Source organism: Schistocerca nitens, chromosome 2 (assembly GCF_023898315.1).
Source record: "Schistocerca nitens isolate TAMUIC-IGC-003100 chromosome 2, iqSchNite1.1, whole genome shotgun sequence".
Lineage (NCBI taxonomy): Eukaryota > Metazoa > Arthropoda > Insecta > Orthoptera > Acrididae > Schistocerca > Schistocerca nitens.
In genome coordinates this window covers 736,966,982-736,985,805 of record NC_064615.1, presented here as the reverse complement: position 1 = coordinate 736,985,805, position 18,824 = coordinate 736,966,982, and the positions used below count along the sequence as shown (strand labels likewise).

The window sequence follows — 18,824 nt, the reverse complement described above, 5'->3', positions numbered from 1 at the left end:
CTTAACATCAAAATTGGCAGCGATGCAGTAGTGGAAGAAGCTACAGTACTCACCTACAGGTGTTTGGCAAAAGCATGGAAACACCGCGAGAAATGCATCTTTCAACATAAATGCACATGCTAGCCAGGCCTGCAGGTTAAACTGTTATATTTGATCACGAACGCCACCTGTGCAACGCTCTCAGTACGGCTGCAAGCGTAAGCCGTGGTCTGAACAGTGTCCTGTATAGTTGTGAAGACATTATATAGGAGCTCAATCAATTAGAAAGTGGGATAATTGTTGGTCCTCGTGTGGCCGGTACATCCTTAACCAAGACAGCCCGTTTAATGTTTCGAGCGTTAACGCGTCGAAGATTTATACCGCATGCTGTGAAAGCAGAAAACCGTCGTCCGCTAAGTCACATCGCGGACGAAAGTGTGTGTTCAGTGATCGAGACACTCATTGAAGATAACTGGGACAAAAAATAAGAGGACGACAGCTGCAGATGTCACTCAGAACTGTCTGTCGTATTCTTAAGAAAACAATACAAAGGCAGCACTAAAAGAAGGGAATTGCAGAACGATGTGCAATTCCAGTCAGATATATAAAGGTCCCAAACAGGAAAACGTGGTGCCGAAGCCATGAAACCTGGAGTATGGAACATTGGAAGAAAGTCTTTTGGTCCGATGAGTCTTGTTTCACAATGTTCCCAAAATGGTAGAGTTTACGTCTCAATAGTGAAACATGGCGGGGGTTCGGTGATGTTTTGGACAACAACATATCACAGAATTGCATGGGCCACATCCTTACTCCGCAAGGTCGCATTACTGCCACAGGTCATGTCACTGTTTTGGCTGGTCAAGTCCATCTCATGTACAAAGTTTGAAGGCCACTGGTAATGCTGTGTCGTAAGACTAGAGGGCCCTGCTCACACAGCTCATGTTGTCCAGGAAAAGTTTTGTGAGCAGGAGGATGAATTGTCGCATCTCCCCTGGCTTCGACAGTTTAAATGGTTCAAATGGCTCTAAGCACTATGGGACTTAACATCCAAGGTCATCAGTCCCCTAGACTCAGAATTACTTAAACCTAACTAACCTGAGGACATCACACACATCCATGCCCGAGGCAGTATTCCAACCTGCGACCATAGCAGCACCGCGGTTCCGGACTGAAGCACCTAGAACCGCTCGGCCACAGAGGCCAGCGCGTCGACAGTCATCAGATCTCAGCACTATTGAGCCATTGCAATTTAATTTCGATAGAAGGATGCGTGATCGCTATTGACCCCCATCATCGTTGCCTGCACTTGGCAGTATTTTGAAAGGATATTGTTATAAGATTCCCTTGACAACCATACAGGATCTGAATTTATGCATACCGAGACGACTGGAGGTTGTTTTGAATGCCAGCTTGTTTCCTACACCGCATTAGGCATGGTAGTGTCTTGTGTTTTTGGCTTTTCATTGTTTTTGGCTCCCTCCTGTTTGTAGGAAGCCAGATTGCACAGAATGGCCGAAACGAGAAAGATGTTCGAAGTCGACTGGCATAGGCAGAGTAAGCTTTCTTGACTGGAAGAGCCTCTTTGGTATCAGATATTGGTACGGAAATGAGGAAGAAGTTTCTGACAGTGTACGTCTGAAGTGCAACATTACATGGAAGTGAAATGTGGACCATGGAAATCCGGAGAAGGAAAAACTTGGATGGATTTGAAGTGTGATACCATCAAATAATGTTAAAAACTAAGTCACATATAAAATACAACATGAAGACACACTAAAGAGAATAGATGAGGAAACAATTCAGTGGAAGAGGGACAAATTAATGGAAGATGCAAGATGTGTTGTGGCATCGAAGAACAGTTAACTTTTTGCTGCAAGGAGCAGTACAGGAAAACGTAATACGAGCAGAAATAGGCTAGAATATGCAGTAAAGGTTGTTGAGCATCTTGGCTTGAGCATTTACGTACAGATGAAAAATTTCGTATAAGATAGAGCAGACGGTAAGACAAAAACTAACCAGTCTAAAAGACTGATTTAGCTGGTGTATTCATTTCAATAGTAAATCGTCTAGGTTTACCCAGAGCAACTGAGCATTAAGAATGCCTACAGGCCCTTGGGCGAAACGATAAAATACCTGACGGCTTACCAGAGAGAACATCATCATCGTTGATAAAGAACGTCCGTCCTCAGAGACCAAAAACAGGAAAAGTTAACGTAATATTGGTAAACTGCAGGAGTATCCAGGGCAAGGTTCCCGAATTAGTATCTCTTATTGAAGGAAATAGTGCGCATATAGTATTAGGAACGGAAAGTTGGTTAAAACCGGAAGTGAACAGTAACGAAATCCTAGACACAGAATGGAATATATACCGCAAGGATAGGATAAACGCCAATGGTGGAGGAGTATTTATAGCAGTAAAGAATTCAATAATATCCAGTGAAGTTATTAGCGAATGCGAATGTGAAATAATCTGGGTTAAGTATCAAAGGTGGGTCAGATATGATAGTCGGATGCTTCTATAGACCACCTGCATCAGCAACCGTAGTAGTTGAGCGCCTCAGAGAGAACCTGCAGAACGTCGTGAAGAAGTTTCGTGATCATACTATTGTAATAGGGGGAGACTTCAATCTACCAGGTATAGAATGGGATAGTCACACAATCAGAACTGGAGCCAGGGACAGAGACTCTTGTGACATTATCCTGACTGCCTTGTCCGAGAATTACTTCGAGCAGATAGTTAGAGAACCAACTCGTGAAGCTAACGTTTTAGACCTCATAGCAACAAATAGACCGGAACTTTTGGACTCCGTGAATGTAGAAGAGGGTATCAGTGATCATAAGTCAGTGGTTGCATCAATGACTACAAGTGTAATAAGAAATGCCAAGAAAGGAAGGAAAATATATTTGCTTAACAAGAGTGATAGGGCACAAATCGCAGAATATCTGAGTGACCACCATCAAACGTTCATTTCTGAGGAAGAGGATGTGGAACAAAAATGGAAAAAATTCAGAAACATCGTCCAGTACGCCTTGGATAAGTTCGTGCCGACTAAGGTCCAAAGCGAGGGGAAAGATCCACCGTGGTATAACAATCATGTACGAAAGGTGCTACGGAAACAAAGAAAGCTTCATCATAGGTTTAAGAGTAGTCGAATCATAGCTGATAAGGAAAAGCTGAACGAAGCGAAAAAGAGCGTAAAGAGAGCAATGAGAGAAGCATTCAACGAATTCGAACATAAAACATTGGCAAACAATCTAAACAAGAACCCTAAAAGTTTTGGTCATATGTAAAATCGGTAAGCGGATCTAAATCCCCTATTCAGTCACTCGTTGACCACGATGGCACCGAAACAGAGGAAGACCGAAGAAAGGCAGACATACTGAATTCAGTGTTCCAAAACTGTTTCACTGCGGAAAATCGTAACACGGTCCCTGACTTCAGCCGTCGCACGGACGCCAAAATGGAAAATATTGAAATAAACGATATCGGAATTGAAATACAACTGCTATCACTTAGTAGCGGAAAAGCATCCGGACCAGACGAGATACCCTTAAGATTCTACAGTGATTATGCTAAAGAACTTGCCCCCTTTCTATCAGCAATTTATCGTAGATCTCTGGAAGAACGTAAAGTACCTAGCGACTGGAAGAAAGCGCAGGTCGTTCCCATTTTCAAGAAGGGTCATAAATCAGATGCGAATAATTATAGGCCTATTTCGCTTACGTCAATCTGTTGTAGAATAATGGAACATGTTTTATGTTCTCGTATTATGACGTTCTTAGATAATACAAATCTCCTTCATCATAACCAACATGGATTCCGCAAACAGAGATCATGTGAAACTCAGCTCGCCCTATTTGTCCAAGAAATTCACAGTGCCGTAGACACTGGCGAGCAGATTGATGCCGTATTCCTGGACTTCAGGAAGGCATTTGATACGGTTCCGCACTTACGTTTAGTGAAAAAAATACGAGCTTACGGATTATCGGACCAGGTTTGTGATTGGATTCAGGATTTCCTAGAAGAAAGAACACAACATGTCATTCTTAACGGTTCAAAATCTGCAGATGTAGAGGTAATTTCGGGAGTACCGCAAGGAAGCGTGATAGGACCTTTATTGTTTACAATATACATAAATGACTTAGTTGACAACATCGGTAGCTCCGTGAGGCTATTTGCAGATGACACGGTTGTCTACAAGAAAGTAGCAACATCAGAAGACTCGTACGTACTCCAGGAAGACCTGCAGAGGATTAATGAATGGTGCGACAGCTGGCAGCTTTCCCTAAACGTAGATAAATGTAATATAATGCGCATACATAGGGGCAGAAATCCATTCCAGTACGATTATGCCATAGGTGGTAAATCATTGGAAGCGGTAACGACCGTAAAATACTTAGGAGTTACTATCCGGAGCGATCTGAAGTGGAATGATCACATAAAACAAATAGTGGGAAAAGCAGGCGCCAGGTTAAGATTCATAGGAAGAATTCTAAGAAAATGTGACTCATCGACGAAAGAAGTAGCTTACAAAACGCTTGTTCGTCCGATTCTTGAGTATTGCTCATCAGTATGGGACCCTTACCAGGTTGGATTAATAGAAGAGATAGACATGATCCAGCGAAAAGCAGCGCGATTCATCATGGGGACATTTAGTCAGTGCGAGAGCGTTACGGAGATGCTGAACAAGCTCCAGTGGCGGACACTTCAAGAAAGGCGTTACGCAATACGGAGAGGTTTATTATCGAAATTACGAGAGAGCACATTCCGGGAAGAGATGGGCAACATATTACTACCGCCCACATATATCTCGCGTAATGATCACAACGAAAAGATCCGAGAAATTAGAGCAAATACGGAGACTTACAAGCAGTCGTTCTTCCCACGCACAATTCGTGAATGGAACAGGGAAGGGGGGATCAGATAGTGGTACAACAAGTACCCTCCGCCACACACCGTAAGGTGGCTCGCGGAGTATAGATGTAGATGTAGATGTAGATGTAGATGTAGATGTAGATGTAATATATTCTCTTCAATTTCTTGTGACATTTTCTGAGATATGTTGATTTTGGTTCGCATACTAAGTCCATGATGCTTCATAAACGTGTTGCACCACCAACTCAACGCTTCAAGTCTGTTAAGTTCCCTATAGCGCTAGCTTACGAGCATGTATTTGAATAATTTTTGTGTCAAGTCCACTGTCATTTTGACGGTATCCTTGAATCCATTTCAATACCTCATCTTCTAGATTCGCCCACTTTACATTCAGTCCTTTATTTGCACATTGAGTCTTCCTCATTTTTTTCAGTTCTTCTTTACTAGCCCGCCTGTTGCGAATGGTTTTTTCTGTTGGTGGAGGGCCGAAATGCCGCTCAGCTGCTCCGTTTCCATGTTCTTCTGCTTATGCTGTTACTTGCAGTTTATAGCCTTTTATTTTTTTCCATTACGAAACTAGCTACTAACAAAAATATCGTATTGTTACCCATAATACAAATCACTTTGAATTCAGATTCACTGGCACCGTAGACTGCAATGACGCAACATGTGGTAGACAGTTTTCTGGGTTTCTGATGACGGGGAGGGAGGGAGTCAGTGTTAGTAAGATTGTGAATCCCCGCAACTCATGTTCGTCTTATCGGTGCACTGCTGCTGTCAGTTGAATACCATGTTTCCACATACAGATAGGTTTCCCGTGGCATTGAATATATGGCGGAAATTTGAAATCATGATGGAAATTGTTACATTAATTTCGAGTGTAAGTTCTTGAATTTTGGAGGACGTTTTTCGCAAAAAGTGCATCTTATAGACCGTAATATACGTTAATCTAGTTCCTAATTGGTTCTTAGTACAAAGGAGTTACGTAACTACTACGAATACAATAATCGTCCCGCTGGTTATTACGCGTAACGAGCTTCTGACGACCACGCACACTCCGATGCTCGCGCTGTGACTTATACGTTACAAACTTCCAGGGGTGATGCAGAAAGGTAAATATAGCTATTCGAGGTCGAGAAACGATCGAGTCGAAAGTTGTAACCGAATATCGTTCTGATATCTCTGAGAATGGAATACATGTAACGGTACTGTTGCAGTTAAGATTGTAGGCTAGGCAGTCCCGACGATCACTTAGGTATAGAGGTTGGAACAGTAACTCAACTAATACAGTGCAGATGGCATACTGTGTACTGGCATGAGCAATTCTGGTGTACAATGTCTGCACTGCAGTAGACTGCAGTCTGTGTTTACAGGTTGAAGTACTAACGTTTATCAACCTTGACAAAGTGGAGTTGTACTCGATGACGGATCTTGCAGACACGCTTTTCATGTATGGGCAAGCAGATGGAAGCAGCAGAGAAGCAGAAAGATTGTACGGGACCATATATCCTCCTAGAAGACTTCCATCTCAAACCATGTTACCAAGACTGTTCCAACGATTACGTGAAACAGGGCAATTGGCACCAGAGTACAACGACCGAAGAGGACGACGAACTACACAGATTTCCGACTTAGACGATGCAGTGCTTGTCCGAGTGGATGAGTCGCCTCAGTCAGTACTCGATCACTTGCACTTGAAATGAACGTTTCGCTGAGTACTGTGTGGCGAATGCTACAGGTTCAAATGGCTCTGAGCACTATGGGACTTAACTTCTGAGGTCATCAGTCCCCTAGAACTTAGAACTACTTAAACCTAACTAACCATCCATGCCAGAGGCAGGATTCGAACGTGCGACCGTAGCGGTCGTGCGGTTCCAGACTGTAGCGCCTAGAACCGTTCTGCCACATAGGCCGGCGAATGTTACAGGAAATGAAGCTACATGCTGTCATGTCCTTAGTTGAAAGATAAGTCATGTCAACGATATTTCGAGTTAGTTAAAGAGGGAATTCTGGGTGTGGCAGAAGAAAGCCGCAAGAGGTGGAAGATAGGAGCCGAATTGGGAAGCTTATATGGATAAGTCAGAGTAAACAATAAGTAAGAGAGAAGGCGAGCGGGGCTTGTGGTGGGGACCAATGGATGGCTTAGGACAAATGCGGTGGCCATATAGGGAAAGGCGTTCTATCTCCTCCACACAGTCTCTGAAAGATGACTGAAGAATAACAAACCAATGTAGCCAACAGGCACTCTGAAGCCTCAGACGCTACGTTATGCTAGGGACTGGCGGGGTCTAAGAGGAAAGGTGAGCAAAATGATAGGACCGGGGGTTGAGCAGGCAGACAATAGAGACAGTGGGCAGATTCAGTGGAGGTAGGCGTGACAAGTGGTCGCACAATGAGGCAGCCAGAGCGTTAGGCTGATGTTGCTGGGTCGGAATTAGATAGCTGTAAACCTCCGTTGATCTTAGATTCCTACGAGAGTTTCAATTATCAGACGAAACAGTTATAGACAGTCACTGCATCTGTGGAAGGACTTTCGCGAGGCGGCACCTCAGCTGGAAAGGTCAATTTGTACTAAAGATTCGGAATAAATTCAAAGTTAATTATTCCTTTTGAGTGATTATTCTGCTTGTCATTCTCCCACCTCCTACAATCACATCAGGGATTTTACGTCAGACATACAATTCTTCCTCTCAGTACGATCAACCAACTGAATTCGCTGTAGCACGAACCCTTGTCCCTCAGTCCCTGGCAAACTTCACGCTCAGGATGCGAAAATCCCCAGAAAGTGAATGCTTTGACTCCTGCAAACTTCGGACCTCGTGTCGTATTCTGCCAACGATTCTTGCATTGCCTTACAGTCGAGCTTCACATTTCTGCATATGTTTGCAGATGGTGCCTGTTTCGCCAGAGATGGAATGCTACATAGTCACATGAGTCATGTTTAGGCTGGGCTATAATTGTGAAGAGCCATCAACACAGATTATCAACCAACATGTGGGCACTCATAGTCAGGCATTACATACTAGACTCATTTCTTCTTCCTTCCCACTTAAATGCACCAGAGTACACAGTGTTAATCAGAGACAAACTAGCCAGGTTCCTGGAACATAAACTACTTGTTCGTGGGCAACGGAAGTGGTTCCAACATGATGGAGCGCCATCTCACTTTGGACTGAGGGTTCGTGAACACCTGTAGCAGACATTCCTGAAAAATGGATAGGCAGAGGAGATCCTTTCTCGTAGCCGGCAGTCACATGATCTCACCTCGCTTGATTTCCTCTTGTGGGTCCATGTGAAAAGTCTTGTGTAAAGACGCCTGTCGGAATAAGAAGTCTTGGCAAGAGATATCACTGCTTGCGACACTTTGCGGACGACACCAGGGTTTTTATAACAGGGTATAATCCCTTATCTCCAACTGATATTTACTCTTGTCCATCATCCCTGAGAGTTTGTAAAATCATGACGGAATGACTCTGTGTAAACGCCGGTAAACTAAAGAGTGATTACGTGAAACATGGCAATTGGCAATCCTTGTGGTGGAGGAAGTGGACTTTCTCAGAAGAACGCCTTACCTGCCGTACAGGGAGACATTCTTTTAATGTGTTCTTGGATTGGTTATATCAGTTACTAATTTCTGTATTCCGTGTATTGTTACACGTTTAGTGGAAAATAGACTCTCCATGAGCACTCAGTTGCTACTCGTTTAAAAGGGGTGCTGCGGAAGAGCTGATGTAACACTGGCAAAAAGCCTGTACAGGGTGGTCCATTGATCGTGACCGGACCAAATATCTCACGAAATAAGCGTCAAACGAAAAAACTGCAAAGAACGAAACTTATCTAGCTTGAAGGAGTAAACCAGATGGCGCTATGGTTAGCCCGCTAGATGGCCTTGCCATAGGTCAAACGGATATCAACTGCGTTTTTTCAAATAGGAATCCCCATTTTTATTACATATTCGTGTAGTACGTAAAGAAATATGAATGTTTTAGTTGGACCACTTTTTTCGATTTGTGATAGATGGCGCTGTAATAGTCACAAACATATGGCTCACAATTTTAGACGAACAGTTCGTAACAGGTAGGTTTTTTAAATTAAAATACAGAACGTAGGTACGTTTGAAAATTTTATTTCTGTTGTTCTAATGTGATAAATGTACCTTTGTGAACTTATCATTTCTGAGAACGCGTGCTGTTACAGTGTGATTACCTGTAAATACCACATTAATGCACTAAATGCTCAAAATGATGTCCGTCAACCTCAATGAATTTGGCAATACGTGTAACGACATTCCTCTCAACAGCGAGTAGTTCGCCTTCCGTAATGTTCGCACATGCATTGACAATGCTCTGACGCATGTTATCAGGCGTTGTCGGTGGATCACGATAGCAAATATCCTTCAACTTTTCCCACAGAAAGAAATCCGGAAGTGGGGGATACGTCAGATCCGGTGAACGTGCGGACCATGGTATGGTGCTTCGACGACGAATCCACCCGTCATGAAATGTGCTATTCAATACTGCTTCAACCACACGCGAGCTATGTGCCGGACATCCATCATGTTGGAAGTACATCGCCGTTCTGTCATGCAGTGAAACATCTAGTAGTAACATCGCTTGAACATCACGTAGGAAATCAGCATACATTGCACCATTTAGATTGCCATCGATAAAATGGGGACCAATTATCCTTCCTCCCATGATGTCGCACCATACATTAATGCGCCAAGATCGCTGATGTTCCACTTGTCGCAGCCATCGTGGATTTTCCGTTGCCCAATAGTGCATATTATGCCGGTTTACGTTACCGCTGTCGGTGAATGACGCTCGTCGCTAAATAAAACACCTGCAAAAAATCTGTCATCGGCCCGTAATTTCTCTTGTGTTCAGTGGCAGAACTGTACACGAAGTTCAAAGTCGTCTCCATGCAATTCCTGGTGCATAGAGATATGGTACGGGTGCAATCGATGTTGATGTAGCATTCTCAACACCGACATTTTTGAGATTCCCGATTCTCGCGCAATTTGTCTGCTACTGATGGGCGGATTAGCCGCGACAGCAGCTAAAAAACTTAATTGGACATCATTTGTTGCAGGTCGTGGTTGACGTTTCTCATGTGGCTTAACACTTCCTGTTACCTTAAATAACGAAACTATCAGGCGAACGGTCCGGACACTTGGATGATGTCGTCCAGGATACCAAGCAGCATACATAGCACACCCCCGGTTGGCATTTTGATCACAATAGCCATACATCAACACGATATCGACCTTTTCCGCAATTGATAAACGGTCCATTTTAACACGGGTAATGTATCACGAAGCAAATACCGTCCTCACTGGTGGAATGTTACGTGATACCACGTACTTATACGTTTGTGACTATTACAGCGTCATCTATCACAAAGCGAGAAAAGTGGTCCAACTAAAACATTCATATTTCTTTACGTACTACACGAATATGTAACAAAAAATGGGGGTTTCTTTTTTAAAAAAAACGCAGTTGATATCCGTTTGACCTATGGCAGCGCCATCTAGCGGGCCAACCATAGGGCCATCTGGTTTCCCCCTTCAAGCTAGACGAGTTTCGTTCTTTTTAGTTTTTTTCGTTTGATACTTATTTCGTGAGATATTTGGCCCGGTCACTATCAATGGACCACCCTGTATAGTGGGTTGTGAGTCATACTTGGATATTTCAGTCCATAGAGCAATTGTCCGCGAAAGGCAAATGGCCCACATCCGTGTCCCGGTCCGACGCACAGTTTTAACCTCTTCGGTCCCAGTGATAAAATAAGTAGAGGAAAATGTTTTCGTCGTGTGTTTTATTGTTGTTATACATAGTTACATTCGAAATTACATTGTGTTCATTTTATTTTTTATTTTTGCTAAACTATTTAAGGTATGCATATGTGTTTCGGGTCTTAGGCAGTAGAAGAATAAAATATTTTATATCACATGTTAACATATTTGTTCATGATATCTTAAAAAGCAGTTCTTCTTAATTACACCCAAAAAAATGTTGTGTGGCTAGGGTCTCCCGTCTTGTAGACCGTTCGCCGAGTGCAAGTCTTTCGATTTGATGCCACTTCGGCGACTTGCGCGTCGATGGGGATTAAATGATGATGAGTAGGACAACACAACACCCAGTCCCTAAGCGAAGAAAATCTCAGACCCAGCCGGGAATCGAACCCGGGACCTGACGATAGACATTCCGTCACGGTGACCATTCAGCTACAGGGGGCGGACAATTACACACAGCTATATATGTACTGCACTTCTTGCATACGGTCCTGCAACCTCCACAGCGACATTTAGAGACATTCTTCGCCAGGGTGTTACAAAAAGGTACGGCCAAACTTTCAGGAAACATTCCTCACACACAAATAAAGAAAAGATGTTATGTGTACATGTGTCCGGAAACGCTTACTTTCCATGTTAGAGCTCATTTTAGTTTCGTCAGTATCTACTGTACTTCCTCGATTCACCGCCAGTTGGCCCATTGAAGGAAGATAATGTTGACTTCGGTGCTTGTGTTGACATACGACTCATTGCTCTACAGTACTAGCATCAAGCACATCAGTACGTAGCATCAACAGGTTAGTGTTCATCACGAACGTGGTTTTGCAGTCGGTGTAATGTTTACAAATGCGGAGTTGGCAGATGCCCATTTGATGTATGGATTAGCACGGGGCAATAGCCGTGGCGCGGTACGTTTGTATCGAGACAGATTTCCAGAACGAAGGTGTCCCGACAGGAAGACGTTCGAAGCAATTGATCGGCGTCTTAGGGAGCACGGCGCATTCCAGCCTATGACTCGCGACTGGGGAAGACCTAGAACGACGAGGACACCTGCAATGGACGAGGCAATTCTTCGTGCAGTTGACGATAACCCTAATATCAGCGTCAGAGAAGTTGCTGCTGTACAAGGTAACGTTGACCACGTCACTGTATGGAGAGTGCTACGGGAGAACCAGTTGTTTCCGTACCATGTACAGCGTGTGCAGGCACTATCAGCACCTGATTGGCCTCCACGGGTACAATTCCGCCAATGGTTCATCCAACAATATGTCAATCCTCATTTCAGTGCAAATGTTCTCTTTACGGATGAGGCTTCATTCCAACGTGATCAAATTGTAAATTTTCACAGTCAACATGGGTGGGCTGACGAGAATCCGCACGCAATTGTGCAATCACGTCATCAACACAGATTTTCTGTGAACGTTTGGGCAGGCATTGTTGGTGATGTCTTGATTGGGCCCCATGTTCTTCCACCTACGGTCAATGGAGTACGTTATCATGATTTCATACGGGATACTCTACCTGTGCTGCTAGAACATGTGCCTTTACAAGTACGACATAACATGTGGTTCATGCAGGATGGAGCTCCTGCACATTTCAGGTCGAAGTGTTCGTACGCTTCTCAACAACAGATTCGGTGACCGATGGATTGGTAGAGGCGGACCAATTCCATGGCCTCCACGCTCTCCTGACCTCAACCCTCTTGACTTTCATTTATGGGGGCATTTGAAAGCTCTTGTCTACGCAACCCCGGTACCAAATGTAGAGACTCTTCGTGCTCGTATTGTGGACGGCTGTGATACAATACGCCATTCTCTAGGGCTGCATCAGCGCATCAGGGATTCCATGCGACGGAGGGTGGATGCATGTATCCTCGCTAACGGAGGACATTTTGAACATTTCCTGTAACAAAGTGTTTGAAGTCACGCTGGTACGTTCTGTTGCTGTGTGTTTCCATTCCATGATTAACGTGATTTGAAGGGAAGTAATAAAATGAGCTCTAACATGGAAAGTAAGCGTTTCCGGACACATGTCCAGATAAAATATTTTCTTTCTTTGTGTGTGAGGAATGTTTCCTGAAAGTTTGGCCGTACGTTTTTGTAACACCCTGCACATTGACGAGGGTGATTAGCCTGCTCATATCGACTTAAGTTTCTTGGCTGAGGAAAAGCATTTCTTCTCCTGAGTTGTCATGAGATAGATAACTGTCAGAGCTCTGCCATTTACACACAGGTATTTCTCTAGAGAGCTGCGAGGAACTTTTCTCACATGAGAAGACTAGCCAGATTCAGTCTAAAATTTATTTGGGGCAATATGTTACATTTTGGTACTCCTTACTTAATACACTATGTTTTGTACATAATCCAGCTGGTAACAATAGCTCAGGCCATCTTTTTGTTCTGGTATTTGACCTATGCAAGGACACCGGATCAACAAAAGTTATGATTGCAGTTTGTTTGTCTCGGAGGGAGACATCCAACGGTACCACACCCGTGCGTGGGTACACAATGGTAATTTATGACATGATAATCAATGACCTTTAAATATCCAATGGCACTTGAATCCACACCTCCATGATGCGAGTGCAGGACAGGCCAGTATTTCATAACTTCTAATTGTGAACGCCACCTGTAATGTATTCATTCGACATATCGAGCAGGGGACTACTCGACGCACCACCGTGGCAGTGTAGCGAACTACGACGTGTAATAACAGGCAGTACACGGCGATTGGAGCTCACGTGTCACAGATAGCGGCTCTAAACGTCATAATACTTGCACAATGTTTATTGCCTGCACACCTACCTATCATTTGAAGAACAGACGTTTAAGTGGACGATGAAAAAATTAAAATGATCCTGATTTACAAAGAATGTAGAAGAAATATTAAGGCTGTTATCTTGTATCCTGAACGTTTTCTAGGAAAGCTCGCTCTCTTTCGGTTTTTTTACAAAGCTTTATGTCTCATGGCAGCGTACAGACCGGCAAAAGGGAACGAAGCAAACATGTTACAAGAGAAGCTAATGAAACAGATGTACTAGTGACAGTGCACCACAACCCATGGATAAGCGCCCTTCGTTTATACCGCGTTTGTGGCTTTTGGGTAGGTAGTGTTGTCACAATAGTACATCCTCGTACGTACTATCCATACCATGTGTCACTGCATCAAGAATTTCTTGGTGCCGATTTCCGTACCCGGGACGTGTTTTGTGAGTGGGAACGTCAACAAATGCAAACGTCTCCCTTGTTATTTGCGGAGGTACTATTTTCCGATGAGTCTACTTTCACAAACCATGGTAGCGTAAAGCGGAATAACGTGCATTACTGGAGTGTAGCATCATGGGGAACAAAACTCATTGGTCAGCATTTTATCGACAGCACGTTGAATGGACGTAAATATAAAACGTTTTTGAAACAGGAACTACCGGTGCTATTGCAGAATGTTAACCTGGACGTTCGACAACGTATGTTGTTTTAGCACGACGGTTGCCTAGCGCAATACGCAACTGAAGCACGGGAGGTGTTAGACCGTGTTTACACTGGTCGATTGATGGGCAAAAGTGGCCTTATTAATTTGCCCGCTACGTTGCTGAATTTGAAGTCGCCAGATTTCTGTCTGCGGGGAGATATGAAAGATAATGTATGTTAGCAAGTGCCAACAGGCCGTGAAGACTTGGTCGACCACTGACATTCCTGTAGATATACTTCTTTGTACATCATCATCATCATCATCATCATGGTAGTTCTCCAGGCTGTCCGCTATTCTGCTATCGTCTTCTGCTCTGCATCATTTCCTCTTCCCTTTATGTCGTCTATCATCTTCCATCTCCTTCTTCCTTTCATTCCTTCCAAACCATCTGCTAGCAAGCACTCCCTTCTCAATGAATGTCCCAACCAGCTCTTTTTCCTTTCTCTTATAACCTTCAGCAGACATCTCTCACCAACCCTTTCCAATACTCTTTCATTACTCACTCTTTCCATCCAGATTATCCTGTCCATTCTCCTCCACATCTCAAATGCTTCTAACTTTTTTTCATCCTCTCGTCCCAGCGTCCATGTTTCTGACTCATATAGTGCCACACTCCAGACAGAAACAGTTGCCAAGCCTTTTTCTTGGACTTTTATCTGTTGAATGCCTCCTTCGCTATGGCAATTCGAGTTTTCATCTCCTAGTGACATCTCGAAGCTTCATTTATTGTGCTTACAAGATATTTAAATGCACTTACTTGGCTAATGGTAGCTTGTCCTGTTCTAATATTTGACCGTCTGCGTCTTGTACTGATGACCATACCCTTTGTTTTTCCTGTGTTTATTTGCATCCCATATTCCACACAAGCTTCATTCAGGTCTTTCAGCATGTTATTCACTGTCTGCTCACTTTCTCCCACTAATACCATGTCGTCAGCAAATCTTGTACATTCTATTCTCTTTCCACCAATACATATTCCTCTTTTCCCATCTAAGCCTTTCGCAATAATCTCTTCAAGGTATGCGTTAAACAACAGTGGGGAAAGCCAAAACCTTGTCTAAAACCTCGTCTAATGCTGCTTTTTCCTGACATTTCATTTCCAATCCTTATCCTTAGTTTCTGATGTAAATATAGATTCTGTATCAGTCGTCTCTCTTTCCAATCTACTCCTTTCCTCTTCAAAATATCCATCAGCTTGTTCCACTGAGCTGTGGCCGAGCGGTTCTAGGCACTTTAGTCCTGAACCGCGCTGCTGCTACGGTCGCAGATTCGAATCCTGCCTTGGATATGGAAGTGTGTGTTGTCCTTAGGTTAGTTAGGTTTAAGAAGTTGTAAGTCTAGGGGACTGATGACCTCAGATGTTAAGTCCCATAGTGCTTAGAGCCATTTGAACCATTTGTTACACTTAACTATGTCAAAAGTCTTTTCTAAATCTATAAAAACCGCTAAGTTTTCTCTACCTTTTGCCATATACCTTTCCCCCACAGTTATTAACAGGCCAATAGCATCTCTTTTTCTTTTTCTCTTCTAAATCCGAACTGCTCCTCTGCAATCCCTCTATTCAGTTTGCCATATAGCTTTCTATTCATTACTCTCAGCAACACTTTAGCTGCATGAGAAATTAGATTGATGGTCCTATACTTTTCACATTTTTTAGTGTTTCTCTTTTTCTCTATTAGTATCATAACTGTTGCAAGGAAATTCTCAGGCCATTCCCCTTTGTCATATATCTCATTACAGAGGAAGCCTATTTCTTTTCTTGCCTTGTATTCCCAGACGCTTGAACAGTTCTGCTGGCAAATCATCAATTCCACATGCCTTCCTATTCTTCATCTCCTTCAGCGCCTTTTCGACTTTTGTTTCGAAGATGGTGAATCCCTTTCCATTTTCTGGCACATATTGCTCCTCTTCAACCTTAATTTCGCTTTGTATTTCATCCTCCTTGTACAGACATTCAATATATTCTTGCTATCTGCTCAAAATCTCCTGTGGTTCTTCTGCTAGAGTACTATCCGATCTTTCTATTTCCATGTTATTCCTCTTTCTTTTACGCCCAAAAACTATTTCACTACTCAGTTTATATATCATTTCATTCTTTCCCTCTTTCTCCATTTTCTCTATTTCGTCGCGTTTCTGTTTTATCCATTTTCCCCTTGCTTCTTCAGTTTCTCTACTTAATTCATTATTCAGTTTCCTGTACCTCTTTTGGACTTCTTCAGTTTCTACATTTTTCCACTTTCTCTGCTCTTCCATCTGTGAACAGTCATTTGAAAAGTGGATCACAAAGCGTTTTCATGTTGGCGGTACAACGTTTGAACACTTTGTGCGATTGGAAAAAAAGAGCAGCGTTCGCCTCGTGCCAAAGTGCCGCGTCGAGTAGTCCCCTGTTCGATATGTCGGAGAAATACAGCGTTGCGAAAGGGATTCACAGTTAGAAGTTCTGACATACTGGCCTGCCCTGCCCTCGCAGCGTCGACGTGGAGTCCTATGTGCCATGGGATATTCAAAGGCCATTGAGTAGAATGTCGTAAATTACGATTGTGTATCCATTTACATTCCTCAGATTACAGCGCCATCTGTGGCGAAACGAAGGAAACGCTTCAGACACAACGTTTGTAGATTTTGCCGTAGAATCGTAGTTTGCAACAAAAAAACGGGGCTTTCCATTGAAGATTTCAAAGCTGCCCTCCCCCGCCACTGCACGGGGTGGGATGACATGTCGAGTGTGGTATCGTTGGATGCCCTCCTCCGAGACAAAGAAATTGAAATTATAATTTTTGTTGATCCGACGTTAAAATGAAAATCCTATATATTTTTTAGCACATGACCATCACTTACAATTACCTCATGGCTCACTTACAACACAGGAGGATAACAGAACAGCAGACTTGAAACACTATTCTCATTCAGCATGAGAAGTATTTCTTCATTGTTGGTACTTGAAAATATCAGCCTAAATTAATTTATGACGTTATAACAATCTGTTTCGTAACAGTCAAGTTAGATATAGCCAAAGCATTTATAATTGTGAGATTTCCCTTACTCAAAAGAAAATAAGCTGCTAATTACACTGTATAGGAAATGCAGGAGAAGCTCTGAGGATGTAACCCAACGTACTGGAATGTGTACTTCAATTTTCGACATCCACTGTGATGAACATAAATAATTCTACACCACTGGCCATTAAACTTGCTACATCAAGAAGAAATGCACATGACAAAAGGGTATTCATTGGACAAATATATTATACCAGAACTGATATGTGATTACATTTTTACGCAATTTGGGTGCAAAGATCCTGAGAAATCAGTACCCAGAACAACCACCTCTGGCCGTAATAACGGCCTTGATACGTCTGGGCCTTGAGTCAGAGCTTGGATGGCGTGTACAGGTACAGCTGCCCATGCAGCTTCAACACGATACCACAGTTCATCAAGAGTAGTGCCTGGCGTATTGTGACGAGCCAGTTGATCGGCCACTATTGACCAGACGTTTTCAATTGGTGAGAGATCTGGAGAATGTTCTGGCCAGGGCAGCAGTCGAACATTTTCTGTATCCAGAAAGGCCCGTACAGGACCTGCAACATGCTGTCGAGCATTATGTAGGGTTTCGCACGGATCGAATGAAGGGTGGAGCAACGGGTCGTAACACATCTGAAATGTAACGTCCACAGTTCAAAGTGCCGTCAATGCGAACAAGAGGTGACCGAGACGTGTAACCAATGGCACCCCATACCATCACGCCGGGTGATACGCCAGTATGGCGATGACGAATACACGCTTCCAATGTGCGTTCACCGCGATGTCGCCAAACACGGATGCGACCATCATGATGCTGTAAACAGAACGTGGATTCATCCGAAAAAATGACGTTTTGCTATTCGTGCACCCAGGTTCGGCGTTGAGTACACCATCGCAGGCGCTCCTGTCTGTGATGCAGCGTCAAGGGTAATCGCAGCCATGGTCTCCGAGCTCATAGCCCATGCTGCTGCATACGTCGTTGAACTGTTGGTGCAGATGGTTGTTGTCTTGCAAACATCCCCATCTGTTGACTCAGGGATCGAGACGTGGCTGCACGATCCGTTACAGCCATGCGGATAAGATGCCCGTCATCTCGACTGATAGTGATACGAGGCCGTTGGGATCCAGCACGGCGTTCCGTATTACCCTCCTGAACCCACCGATTCCATATTCTGCTAACAGTCATTGGAGCTCGACCAACGCGAGCACCAATGTCGCGAAACGATAAACCGCAATCGCGATAGGCTACAATCCGACCTTTATCAATGTCGGAAACGTGATGGTACGCATTTCTCCTCCTTACACGTGGCAACACAACAACGTTTCACCAGGGAACGAAGGCCAACTCCTGTTTGTGTATGAGAAATCGGTTGGAAACTTTCGTCATGTCAGCAGGTTGTAGGTGTCGCCACTGGCGCCAGCCTTGTGTGAATGGTCTGAAAAGCTAATCGTTTGCATATCACACCATCTTCTTCCTGTCTGTTACATTTCGCGTCTGTCGCACGTCATCTTCGTGGTGTAGCAATTTTTATGGCAAGTAGTGTATGTGCACCCACGGGCTGAAGAGGTTATTAATGTGGTAGGAAATTTCAGTCAGAGCGCTGCCCGGGAAATACCACTTTTCGGTTCCGAGTCCCGGTACGACACACCGTTGTAGTGTGTCAGGAAGTTTCCAAGAAAAAAAAAA

At 43.6% G+C, this 18,824-nt stretch overlaps 1 protein-coding gene across 1 annotated transcript in view; it reads left to right on the top strand.

The window, feature by feature from the left end:
* Nucleotides 1–18,824, top strand: part of LOC126235294 (venom serine carboxypeptidase-like) — a 90,183-nt gene that overhangs the window by 10,766 nt on the left and 60,593 nt on the right. The gene's annotated exons all lie outside the window — the stretch shown is intronic.